This window comes from Oncorhynchus nerka, linkage group LG15 (assembly GCF_034236695.1).
Source record: "Oncorhynchus nerka isolate Pitt River linkage group LG15, Oner_Uvic_2.0, whole genome shotgun sequence".
In the NCBI taxonomy this organism is placed as follows: domain Eukaryota; kingdom Metazoa; phylum Chordata; class Actinopteri; order Salmoniformes; family Salmonidae; genus Oncorhynchus; species Oncorhynchus nerka.
Window position 1 is genome coordinate 53,689,622 of NC_088410.1, and position 12,791 is coordinate 53,702,412.

The window sequence follows — 12,791 nt, forward strand, 5'->3', positions numbered from 1 at the left end:
AGGAGAGAATTAGAGAACGCACACTTAGATTCACACAGGACACGGAATAGGACAGGAGAAGTACTCCAGATATAACAAACTGACCCTAGCCCCCCGACACATAAACTACTGCAGCATAAATACTGGAGGCTGAGACAGGAGGGGTCAGGAGACACTTTACAGCATGAGTGTGCAACTCGAGTCCTCGGGAGCCTGATTGCATTCTGAACTGAAGAACATGATTAGGTGATTATTGGAGTCAGGTGTGTTAGCTGGGGAAAACTGTGACACCAATCAGGTCCCCCGAGGACTGGAATTGCCCACCCCTGCGTTACAGCCTTATTCTAAAATGGATTCAATAGTTTTTTCCCCCTCATCAATCTACACACAATACGTCATAATGACAAAGCAAAAACACTTTTTTTTATTTAAGCGAATATATTACAAATAAAAAAATGAAATATAACTTTTACTTAATAAGTATTCAGACCCTTCACTCAGTACTTTGTTGAAGCACCATCTTTCCCTCAATCCTGTCTAGTCTCCTAAATCCCTGCCGCTGAAAAACATCCACACAGCATGATGCTGCAACCACCATGCTTCACAGTAGGGATGGTGCTAGATTTCCTCCAGACATGATGCTTGGCATTCAGGCCAAAGAGTTTAATGTTGGTTTCATCAGACCAGATACTCTTGTTTCTCATGGTCTGAAAGTCCTTTAGGTGCCTTTTGGCAAACTTCAAGTGGGCTCTTTTTTGCCCTTTACTGAGGAGTGGCTTCCATCTGGTCACTCTACCATAAAGGCCTGATTGGTAGAGTGCTACAGAGATCGTTGTCCTTCTGGAAGGTTCTCCCATCTCCACAGAGAAACACTGGAGCTTTGTCAGAGTGACCATCGGGTTCTTGGTCTCCTCCCTGACAAAGGCCCTTCTCCCCAACTTCTCAGTTTGGCTGGGTGGCCAGCTCTAGGAAGAGTCTTGGTGGTTCCAAACTTCTTCCATTTAAGAATGATGGAGGCCACTGTGTTCTTGGGGACCTTCAATGCTGCATTTTTTTGTGGTAACCTTCCCCAGATCTGTGCCTGGACACAATCCTGTCGAGGACCTCTACGGACAATTCCTTCGACCTCATGGCTTGGTTTTTGCTCTGACATGGACTGTCAACAGTGGGAACTTATATAGACAGGTGTGTTCCTTTCCAAATCGTGTCCAATCAATTGAATTTACCACAGGTGGTTTCAATTCAAGTTGTAAAGACATCTCAAAGATGATCCATGGAGACAGGATTCACCCAAGCTCAATTTTGAGTCTCAAAGCAAAGGGTCTGAATAGTTATGTAAATAAGATATCTGTTTTCAATTTTTAATACATTTGTTAAAAAAAATGTAAAAACCGGTTTTCACTTTGTCATTATGAGTTATTGTGTGTAGATTGAGAAAAAATATATTTAATACATTTTAGAATAAGGCGGTAATGTTACAAAATGTGGAAGTTGGGAAGGGGTCTGAATACTTTCCGAATACACTGTGTCTCTTGGAAGTTAGGAGTTTGATGAGCGTAGTACTGTGTGGGTTCAGGCGAGGGAGGTCTGCCATGGATGCCCTGGTGACAGTTAGTACAGAGATAGCGAAAGCCCTGACAATTAAAGGGGTGATGAGTGTTGTTTATTTTGACACTGAGAGGCTTACGATACCATGTGGAGGGAAGGGTTGTTGATCAAGTTGAGTGCATTGGGCATTGTCGGACGTCTGTATAACTGGATCATGGACTTCCTGTTTGATCGAGTAATACGGGTGTGGGTGGGGTCAGAATTGTCAATGGGTTTGAAGTGGACAATGATACTCCTCAGGGAAGTGTGGTTAGTCCGGTGTTGTTCGCCCTTGTAATATTCATATGTGTAAACATACTGAATTGTAATTGGATGCGTTTTACTGCCATATCATACTGCTGATTGGTTAAGACCACCCAGGCGGTGAGGTCATGGTCAGTTGATCATGGTATGAGGCACGTGAACATGCCTGTTATAGCTAGCTAATAAAGAGCTAAGTTTAGAAATATCGTATTTTATTATTTTGTACAAAGCATGCACAACAAGACATGGTGTTAGAGTAAAAGGACTAAAAGATGTATTTCGCTGGAGTTCCTTCAACTCGAATGGACTGTGAGTCTACAAACTTACCCGAAGCATGGCATAAGTTCAAACAGAATGTGGAGCTAATGTTCACGGGTCCACTGAATTATAGAGGAGAAGAGGAAAGATGCAGCTACCTGCTCCTGTGTTTACAACACATGGACACGTACCGAGGTTGAATCAAAAGGTACTGAAAACATACTACGACCGTTTTGAAGTATATGTTGTTCCAAAGACCAATACGATTTACGCTAGGTACAAATTCCATGAGAAAGTACAGGAAGCTAGCAAATTGTTTGAACAGTTTGTGACCTGAGCTGCATCTACTTGTGAAATACTGTGACTTTGCAAACAAGGACTCATCAGGGACCGTATTGTATTTGGAATACACAACTTTTGAATGTTGGGTCTGAGCTAACGCTGGACAAAGCTATCGACATAGCCAGATCTCACAAGCTAGCACTGGTTTAGATGAAAACCATGTCGGGCAGCAGCACGAGGGCATCACATGAACAAGCAGTGCATGCAGTCAGGCAGACATCAAATCACACCTCTGGCGCCCAGAGAGCACGCTCCAAAACAGAGCAACACAGACTCTAAACGCCCCAAAACATGTAGATGTTGTGGATACAAAGTGCATGGCGAACATGGAAATTGCCCAGCTAAAGACAAACAGTGTACTAAATATGGGAAATTGAATCACTTTGCAAAAGTGTGCAGAGTGTACTGTGAAAATACAGTACATGCAGTGGAGTGAAGATGAAATGTCAATCAAAGAGGCAAATGCTGATGAACTGTTTACTGATTCAGTGACACAGAAAAATCTAATATCAGAGACAGAGCAAACCTTTGCTGACATTGAGATAGGAACACAAGGCACAGAGCTAAAGTTCAAACTAGACACTGGTGCACAAATAAACACTATTCCTCTGAATAAGTACCCTTGACATCTGAGTGCGAGCTACAGCCCACCACGCGCAGACTGACTGGTTATGGTGGTGAACAGCTCACAGTAAAAGGCACCTGTCTGAAGAAAGAGTTGGAGAGCATGGAGCAATCTGACATAGTCACCAAGGTTACAGAACCGACAGATTGGGTAGATGCGTTAGTGGTGGTGGAGAAACCAGGCACAGGCAAGCTCAGAGTATATCTCGACCCAAGAGACTTGAACAAGGCTACCATTACCCTTTACCGACACGAGACTGCATCACACATAAGAAGGCAGGAGCACGCTACTTCAGTGTCATGGACACCAGATCAGGCTATGGGCTATCAAGCTCACAGAAGAGTCATCTAAGCTCACAACGTTCAACACACCGTTTGGACGCTACAGGTTTCGTCACCTGCCTTTTGGGATTATCTCGGCCCAAGACAAGTTTTAGCGAAAGATCAACAAAGTGTACGAGGGCCTCGACGGAGTTGTGGCAACTGTGGACGACATCCTTGTCAATGGTCGTACCAAAGAGGAACACGACAGAAACCTTCGCTTGATGCTGCATAGGTCCCGCGAGAGAGGAGTCCGGCTCAATCCAGAGAAGAGCACAGTTGGGCGCTACAGAGGTCAGCTACTTCGGACATCTTCTCACAGTGAATGGAATCAAGCGAGATCCACAGAAGATCTCAGCCGTAAAGGAAATGGAGCCACCAAAGAACCGTGCAGAGTTGGAAACAGTGCATGGCATGGTCAACTACTTAGCCAAGTTCGCACCCAGCTTCTCCAACGGTAATGCACCCCTGCGTCAACTGCTAAAGCAGTCCAGTGAGTTCCTCTGGGACAAGCAACACGACACTGCTTTCCAGAGAGTGAAAGACTTGATCACGAGAGAACCAGGACCAATGCTTGCCTACTACGACCACAACAAAGAGCTCAGACTCCAAGTGGACGCGTCAAAGTATGGACTAGGTGCAGTGCTACTGCAAGAAGGAAAGCCCATCGGCTACGCTTCCAAATCTCTCACAAACTGTGAAATCAACTACACTCAAATCGAAAAGGAGCTGTACGCCATTCTGTTCTGATGTGTTTCCATCAGTGCGTACTGTATATGGATGACAAGACATTATGGAATCAGACCACAAGTCCCTCGAGTCAATCATGATGAAACCGCTAACCGGAGCCCCACCAAGGCTACAGAGAATGATCCTTCAACTACAAAAATATGACTTCACAATCACTCACCGTAAAGGCAAAGATGTCCCTGTCACAGATACATTATCCAGGAAGTGTCTTACCTACAAGGACAGCAACCTCAGTGAAGGCATGGACATGCAAGTGCACACTGTGTACAGCAACTTACCAATTAGGGCTGAAGGAGATCCGAGGAAAACAGAAAAGGACTCACAACCCACACAGCTGAGGAAAATCATACAGGATGGATGGCCTGAGGAGAGGAGAAAGTGCCTACAGAGCGTTCTGGAGAGTTCTGGAACCATCGTGATAAACTATCACAGATCAACGGAATAGTTTTCAAAGGAGAGAAAATCATCATTCCTGCCAGTCTCAGAGAAGATATTTTGACAAAGATCCATGCTGGACACATGGGCATGGAAAAGTGCAAACAGAGAGAACGGGACATTTTGTTTTGGCCCGGAATGTGCAAACAAATAGAGGACATTGTTGGTAAATATGGCACCTGTCTTGAGCGACGACTCCTTAAACATCAAAGAGCCAATGTTACCTTAATGTTTCCCAGACCGACCCTGGCAGGTTGTGGCAATCGATCTGTTCACCTGGAACAACGAGGACTACATCATAACAGTGGACTACTACAGCAGATACTTTGAACTCGACAAGCTTCACAGCACCACATCTGCAGCAATCTTTTCCAGGCATGGCATTGTAGAGACTGTAATATCTGACAAAGGCCCCTGTTACAAATCAAATGAGTTTGAATCCTTCACAAAGGGATGGGAGTTCACATGTCCCTGCAAGCCCACATTACCTTCAAAGTAATGGCCTTGCTGAAAAATCTGTGCAGATTGCTAAATCACTCACGGACAAAGCAAAAGCAGACAGGAGAGACCCCTACCTCAGTCTCCTTGAATACCGCAACACTCCAGTTGACAACTTCAAATCACCAGCCCAGCTGTTGTTGAGACGCCGACTTCGCTCAATCCTTCCCAGCACCAACCAACAGTTGCAAGCTGAGGTCGTCAGCTACAAGAAAATGCATGAAAAACATGCGCAGAGAAAACAGCAACAAAAGCGATACAAAGACAGGTCAGCGAGACCACTGCCACCACTGAAAGACGGAGAGTCAGTTAAAATCCAGAAGCCAACAGTCGTCATCCAGCCACCTGACACTGAAAGTTCATATCACGTCCGCACCACAGAAGAAGCGGTGTACCGCCGCAATCGTCGTCACCTACTGAACACAAAAGAACAACACACTGACGAGATGAACTGTTCCCCTGAAACTTGATGGACTAAACACACACACAGCACAACATACACCATACTTACCTGCAACACCACAATAACGGTTGACCTACACAGAAGCATGCTCCGCATCATATCACACAAGGCCAGGAAGCGAGTTCAAGCCCAGAGCTAAGCGAGTTCAAGCCCAGAGCTGTCCTAGACCTGTGAAATGTCAAAGGGTGTAGGCGGATCACAGCCCTAAAAGAGTTCCAGACTGTAAAACTTGTTATTAAAAAGTTGACTAGAAATGCTTTGGTATTGTATTTGTTTGAAATGTTAAGATGTCATTGCTACAGTGAATGCTGAGTTGCTGAGAATCCTTCGTTCTAAAAGTAACAGTATGCTGAATCGTTGTTTCAGAGTCTGTTATGTTGATTCAGTTGGTGCAGTATGCAGTATAAATGGTTACTTACCATGAGTTCAAACTACAGAGCATGTATTCAAAAGAAACCCTTAGAATATGTAAAACATTTTTATTTTTGATTTAATAAAGGAGGGGGATGTAATATTCATATGTGTAAACATACTGAATTGTAATTTAATGCATTTTACCGCCGTATCATACTGCACTATGATTGGTTAAGACCACCCAGGTGGTGAGGTCATGGTCAGTTGATCATGGTATGAGACACGTGAACATGTCAGTTAAAGCTAGCTAATAAAGAGCTATGTTTGTAAATATCTGTCGTAATGCATTTTATTATTTTGTACAAAGAGTGAAAAACAAGACAACCCTGATGATAGATTACAGATTTAAGGAGGTGGGAAAAGGGAGCAGGTGTGAACTTGTATGCCCATGATGGGGCTGTTTGGAAGAGAGATGTGAAAGATGCAAGAAGTTGTGGAAGATTGGTCTCTAACATGGGGTTGTAGGGTATCTGTGGCCAATTCTTGCTTTATGGTGTATTCTAGGAGGAAGGTTTAAGATGTTAGACTGTAAATATGCAGTTAGCATATACAGTGGGGAGAACAAGTATTTGATAACCTGCAAAATCGGCAGTGTTTCCTACTTACAAAGCATGTAGAGGTCTGTCATTTTTATCATAGGTGCACTTCAACTGTGAGAGACGGAATCTAAAACAAAAATCCAGAAAATCACATTGTATGATTTTTAAGTAATTAATTTACATTTTATTGCATGACATAAGTATTTGATCAACTACCAACCAGTAAGAATTCCGGCTCTCACAGACCTGTTAGTTTTTCTTTAAGAAGCCCTCCTGTTCTCCACTCATTACCTGTATTAACTGCACCTGTTTGAACTCGTTACCTGTATAAAAGACACCTGTCCACACACTCAATCAAACAGACTCCAACCTCTCCACAATGGCCAAGACCAGAGAGCTGTGTAAGGACATCAGGGATAAAATTGTAGACCTGCACAAGGCTGGGATGGGCTACAGGACAAGAGGCAAGCAGCTTGGTGAAAAGGCAACAACTGTTGGCGCAATTATTAGAAAATGAAAGAAGTTCAAGATGACGGTCAATCATCCTCGGTCTGGGGCTCCATGCAAGATCTCACTTCGTGGGGCATCAATGATCACGAGGAAGGTGAGGGATCAGCCAAGAACTACACGGCAGGACCTGGTCAATGACCTGAAGAGAGCTGGAACCACAGTCTCAAAGAAAACCATTAGTAACACACTACGCCGTTCTGGATTAAAATCCTGCAGCGCATGCAAGGTCCCCCTGCTCAAGCCAGCGCATGTCCAGGCCCGTCTGCAGTTTGCCAATGACGATCTGGATGATCCAGATGAGGAATGGGAGAAGGTCATGTGGTCTGATGAGACAAAAATAGAGCTTTTTGGTCTAAACTCCACTCGCCCTGTTTGGAGGAAGAAGGATTCCATCTCTCACAGTTGAAGTGTACCTATGATAAAAATGACAGACCTCTACATGCTTTGTAAGTAGGAACACTGCCAATTTTGCAGGTTTATCAAATACTTGTTCTCCCAACTGTAGGTAGGATGTCTGAGTTGAAGTATTTAGGTATGTGGTTTGATGAGGCTTACGTGGAATAGATATGTTCAGTATAATGAAATTGAGTGTAGGAAGGTTCTGAACCTCATGAGGACAGTAGCAGGATATGATGGGAGGTCGAATAGACTAACACTGTTGTATATGTACCAGGCATTGATCAGGTCATCTTTTGATTATGGGTGTTTTCTACTGTACATGGATCGGCAGCCAAAACAATACTTCAGCACCTGGATAGGATACAGTCAAGGGCCCTGAGATTGTGTGCGGATGGCTTCAGGACGACACTATCCACCTGAGGCATTGCAGGTGGATAGTGGGAGACTGCCACTGAGGATAAGGCGGGACAAACTTACCTTACTGGGCGAGGTTGAAATTGAGTACAGAAGGACATCCTACGGTCATGGCAACTTGGTAATGCTTGGAGCGAGAAGTGGGTAAGCAGAGGACGTACGGGTGGACAATTGGTCAGAAGGTGGTAGAATATGGACTGGGGAGAGAGAGGGCCGGCAATTGCATTGGGGAAAGTTCCTCTGTGGTTGTTTCCGAAATCAAGTGTAGATGTGGACATGATTGAGGGCAGAAAAGAATGGGGTAAGGACTTGAGAAAGTGTGTGGTGAGATATAGATTATCTTTTTATTTGTTTTTAAGGATATATACAGATGGTTCAAATGATCCAGTCAGTGGTAGGGTGGGGGCAGGGGTGTATATCCCAGATTTAAATGTAAGAGTATGTAAGTGGTTAACTGATTGTGTCCGTGTATGCGGCCGAGTTGATGGCCGTGATTATAGGTTTGAGATGGGTGGAGGAGGTGAAACCACTCAGAGTGGTTATTTGCTCTGATTCGGCTTCAGTGTTGAGTAGTGTGAAGACGGGCTGGTCAGATAGGGGAGACTTGTTTGTGGAGATGATGGTGCTGTTAATGGGAGTGGAGAGGATGGGAGTGGTGGTAAGCTTTTGCTTGGGTTCCTGCCCATGTGGGTCTGGAGGGTAATGAGAAGGCTGATGTCGTGGCTAAGAGTGCTGTGAGGAGAGATTGGAGAACAGGTCCCACTGGGCAGCAAGGGATATCAAGTCCTTGATCCGGGCAAAAGGGCTCGATCTTTGGTAAAGGGAGTTGGGATGCTTTTAGTAAGGGGAGGTGGGGAGTATGGGATGTAGGACAGGAAATTGTGTGGACTCCTTGCCTACACCCATCCCTTGGTCTTTTCTAGGTTAAAAATGATGGCTGCCTTATTTCAAAAGCCACCCACTCCTAACACAGCCACCTGGTGCAGGCAGACAGTCAATGGGTGGGTTCCAAAACTGTTCACCTGTTTTTACCTCAAGCAAGGACAATGTTCTTTTTGCGTGTTTTTATGGTGTGTGTGTGCGGCACAGCAGCATATAACAGATTTTTATCACCAATTTCCACCCCAAAGGTGACATATCATATTGATACATAGCTATTTGCGCTACACATTATTGTTTAGGGGATGCTAATGTGAAACATGGCCTTTAAACATTGAACATGTTAGATACCACCAACATACTGTGAACGCAGCCCAGACAAATGCAATCGAGCATCGCGCCGTGGCATTGATCAATCAATGGTGTTTTAGACACTACCGACATATGTTTTCTTGACACCCCCTCATTATGATATTGGAGGAATAAATACATGAAGAAACAATTTAAATTAATAAAAGAAAAGAAAGTGGGATTCATTATTTAAATAATGATTTATATGTTTATGTGCATTCATTCACCCATTTATTTATGTACTTGTGCTTTTATTTATTTATCTATTTATATGTCAATTTCTTTATTCATATATTTATCTATTTACATGTGCATTTATTTATTTATTACTTTAAGTTCTTGTCGTGATGTGTGTTTTGTCCTATATTAATATATATTTCCTGCAGGAGGCCTTTTTCCTTTTGCTAGGCCGTCAATGTAAATAAGAATTTGTTCTTAACTGACTTGCCTAGTTAAATAAATAAATAAATAAATAAAAAATTCTAATTATAGCCGGTCTGGTCCTCCATATATTAATGCTTTTTGTATTGGAATAACTGCTGCTATTTTCCTCTTTGTGCAAGGATGGAAGAATTGTGTTGCCACAGTAGTTTCTCAACTTTTATGCATTACTTCAACACTGATGTTTGTGTTCATTAATGCAAATAACTAATGCATCTATTCATGTGAGATTATAAGGATGACAGAACTACATGAGTTTTGTATTTAGAATTTTGTGGTCACACATTGAGATTCGTGGTTCGCAAATGTGTAATTTATTTTCACAAGCTTGTATCATGTGTGAAAGATTTAACAATGGTCGCAAACTTATGCATGCAAGTCTTATTGAATGTATTCAAATGTCAAGTTACAATTTGTTTTCTGAATTATTACAAATCCATTTAGTATGGATAATCTGCAGTGAATCAAAAAATACACTTGCAGATTTTGAATCTGTGCATTCTCTGAGTTCTGTCATTGTCACTTTACCCCAAAATTCATAAGCTCATTCAGTTCTCTCTGCCAAAACCATGGCCGCCTCACCATTGGCTGGATTGTTCCATCAATCAATTCTCAGGAAGTAGTTACCCACACAAGCAAGAGATGAGGTAAATAAAATCAAAACTATCTACTTGAAGGTTTTTTTTTGTGTGTGAAAATGCATGACAGTAGTTTATCATGTGAAATACAGGTACCCACATTCTTTAGTAAAAGTAAAGATACCTTAATAGAAAATGACTCAAGTGAAAGTCACCCAGTAAAATACGAATGTTACTTGAGTAAAAGTCAAAAGGTATTTAGTTTTAAATATACTTAACTATCAAAAGTGCATGTAATTGCTAAAATATACTTAAGTATCAAAAGTAAAAGCACATAATTTCATATTCCTTATATTAAGCAAACCAGATGGCACAATTTTTTTGTATTTTTTTTTTTACAGATAGCCGATGTGCCAACACTCAGACATCATTTATAGATGAAGCATTTGTGTTTGAGTCCACCAGATCGGAGGCAGTAGGGATAATCAGGGATGTTCTCTTGATAAGTGTGACTTTGACCATTTTCCTGTCCTGCTAAGCATTCAAAATGTAACAAGTAGTTTTGGGTGTAAGGGAAAAATGTGTGGAGTAAAAAGTACATTATTTTATTTCGGAATGTAGTGAAATAAAAGTAAAATTAGAAAAACATATAAATAGTAAAGTACAGATACCCCTAAAAACTACTTAAGTAAAAATACTTTAAAGTACTACTTAAGTACTTTACACCACTGGTGAAATATAATGGTACATTTCAGATTAACTCCAGACCAGCCAGTGCACTGACAGCCACTATTGCATTAGCTATCTGTCCTCTATTCATCCTAGCTTTACTATGAGCTGGCTAGCTTTCAGGCAGTAGTTATGGGAAACCAAGGCTTTCTGAATGCTTTGTAGCTTCCACCAAATTGTGCCAAAAACAGTTAATTACTCGGAGCTTCGTTAGTGACATCTGTTGGTCAGCAATAAGAACTCAGTGGTGCAGCTATAGCCTATAGTCTGTTTTAATACCAGGTTTGCATCTTACATCATGCTTCCCTTTTTTGCCTTTAAGTTGACTATTTTTCTAAAAAAGACTATGGCATTTAAGGATGCTTAAGACAAGCTTATACTATACTAAATAAAAACAAATTATTTGAACAACGGTGCAGTATGGTTCAGCATTTCATAAATTCTCAATATTGTGCCTTCAACAGGATTTGACCTCACACCCTCAAGTCCCTGATTGTTCTATAGTTCCCTACTCTACCTAATAAGCTATCAGGTACTGAAACTACAGTATATGTTCAAAGTCCTAACTATATTTGTAAGTATGGTGTACAATAGAAGTTGGTGTTTGAAAGCAGCTTGAAATCAAAGAAAACACCGGAACCACGGTAAATCTGTAGGATCCAATGATGTATAAAAACCCTGGAAGACTGACTGGGCACTGTATTGACGCCCCCTCGCAGCCATCTTGGTTCTCCTCCTCAATTGTAAAAAAAGATTTTGGAAGCTATAGAAATGCATTTATTAATGTCTACATTTGTATTTATTTTTTACCCCTTTATCTCCCAAATTGGTAGTTATAGTCTTGTTCCATCGCTGCAACTCCCGTACAGACTCGGGAGAGGCAAAGGTCTAGAGCCATGCGTCCTCCGAAACACGTCCCTGCCAAGCAGCACTGTTTCTTGACACACTGCTCGCTTAACCCGGAAGCCAGCCACACCAATGTGTCGGAGGAAACACCATACAGCTCGGTACCGGTACCCCCTCTATACAGCCTCGTTATTGTTATGTAATTTTCTTGTGTTACTTAAAAAATATATATTTTTACTTTAGTTTATTGAGTAAATATTTTCTTAACTATATTTCTTGAACTGCATTGTTGGTTAAGGACCTGTAAGTAAGACTTTTACGGTAATACCTGTTGTATTCTGTGCATGTGACAAATAAAATTTGATTTGATTGACAGCCGGTGACTGAAGTCTGTGTCCATGCGCCCGGCCCGCCACAATGACTTGCTAGAGCGCGATTGGACAACGACATCCTGGCTGGCCAAACCCTCCCCTAACCAGGACAATGCTGGGCCAATTGCGCGCCGCCTCATGGGTCTCTCGGTCATAGCCGGCTGCAACACAGCCTGGGGTCAAACCAGGTGCCAGTGCCTTAGACCGCAGCACCACTTTTGGGAGGTGTCTACATTTGTTTTTGACACATTTATTCTATTACAGACACCTTTGCATACTTTAAAATGATATTACAGTGGTTTGTCCTTTAAAAGTTGCAGTGTACTGCAACACAGCATGCATGGTGCCGCAGAACTCTATGGCACGTTATTTAATTGTCAGCCACTGCTCCCATTAATGCTAGTTAGTGCTAGTTTGACCACCAGAGGGCATCTTTGAGATGCATTTGATAGCCTTCAATAGTGGCTGAACTAGAGAATTTAAAACTTTTTTTGTAAGAACAAAGTATATGGGACTATATTGCTTAATTCATTTGATTAATATTATGGTGTTTCTATTCCAAGAAAAATGGAAAAACCCTCTGGATTTCCAAACTACATTTGCTAGTTATATTGTAAAGACTTATTACAGACTTTTGTACACTTGTCAGACAACTTCATTCTGCTGCAGAATGACTGAAAAAGTTGGCAAAGAAAATGCCCCTCACAATTTCACTGCAACTAGACTACTAGGCCGTATTGGTTGTGTATAATTTGGCTGATGTGCACATTTACATGAGTGTTTTAATTAGCTTAGTTAG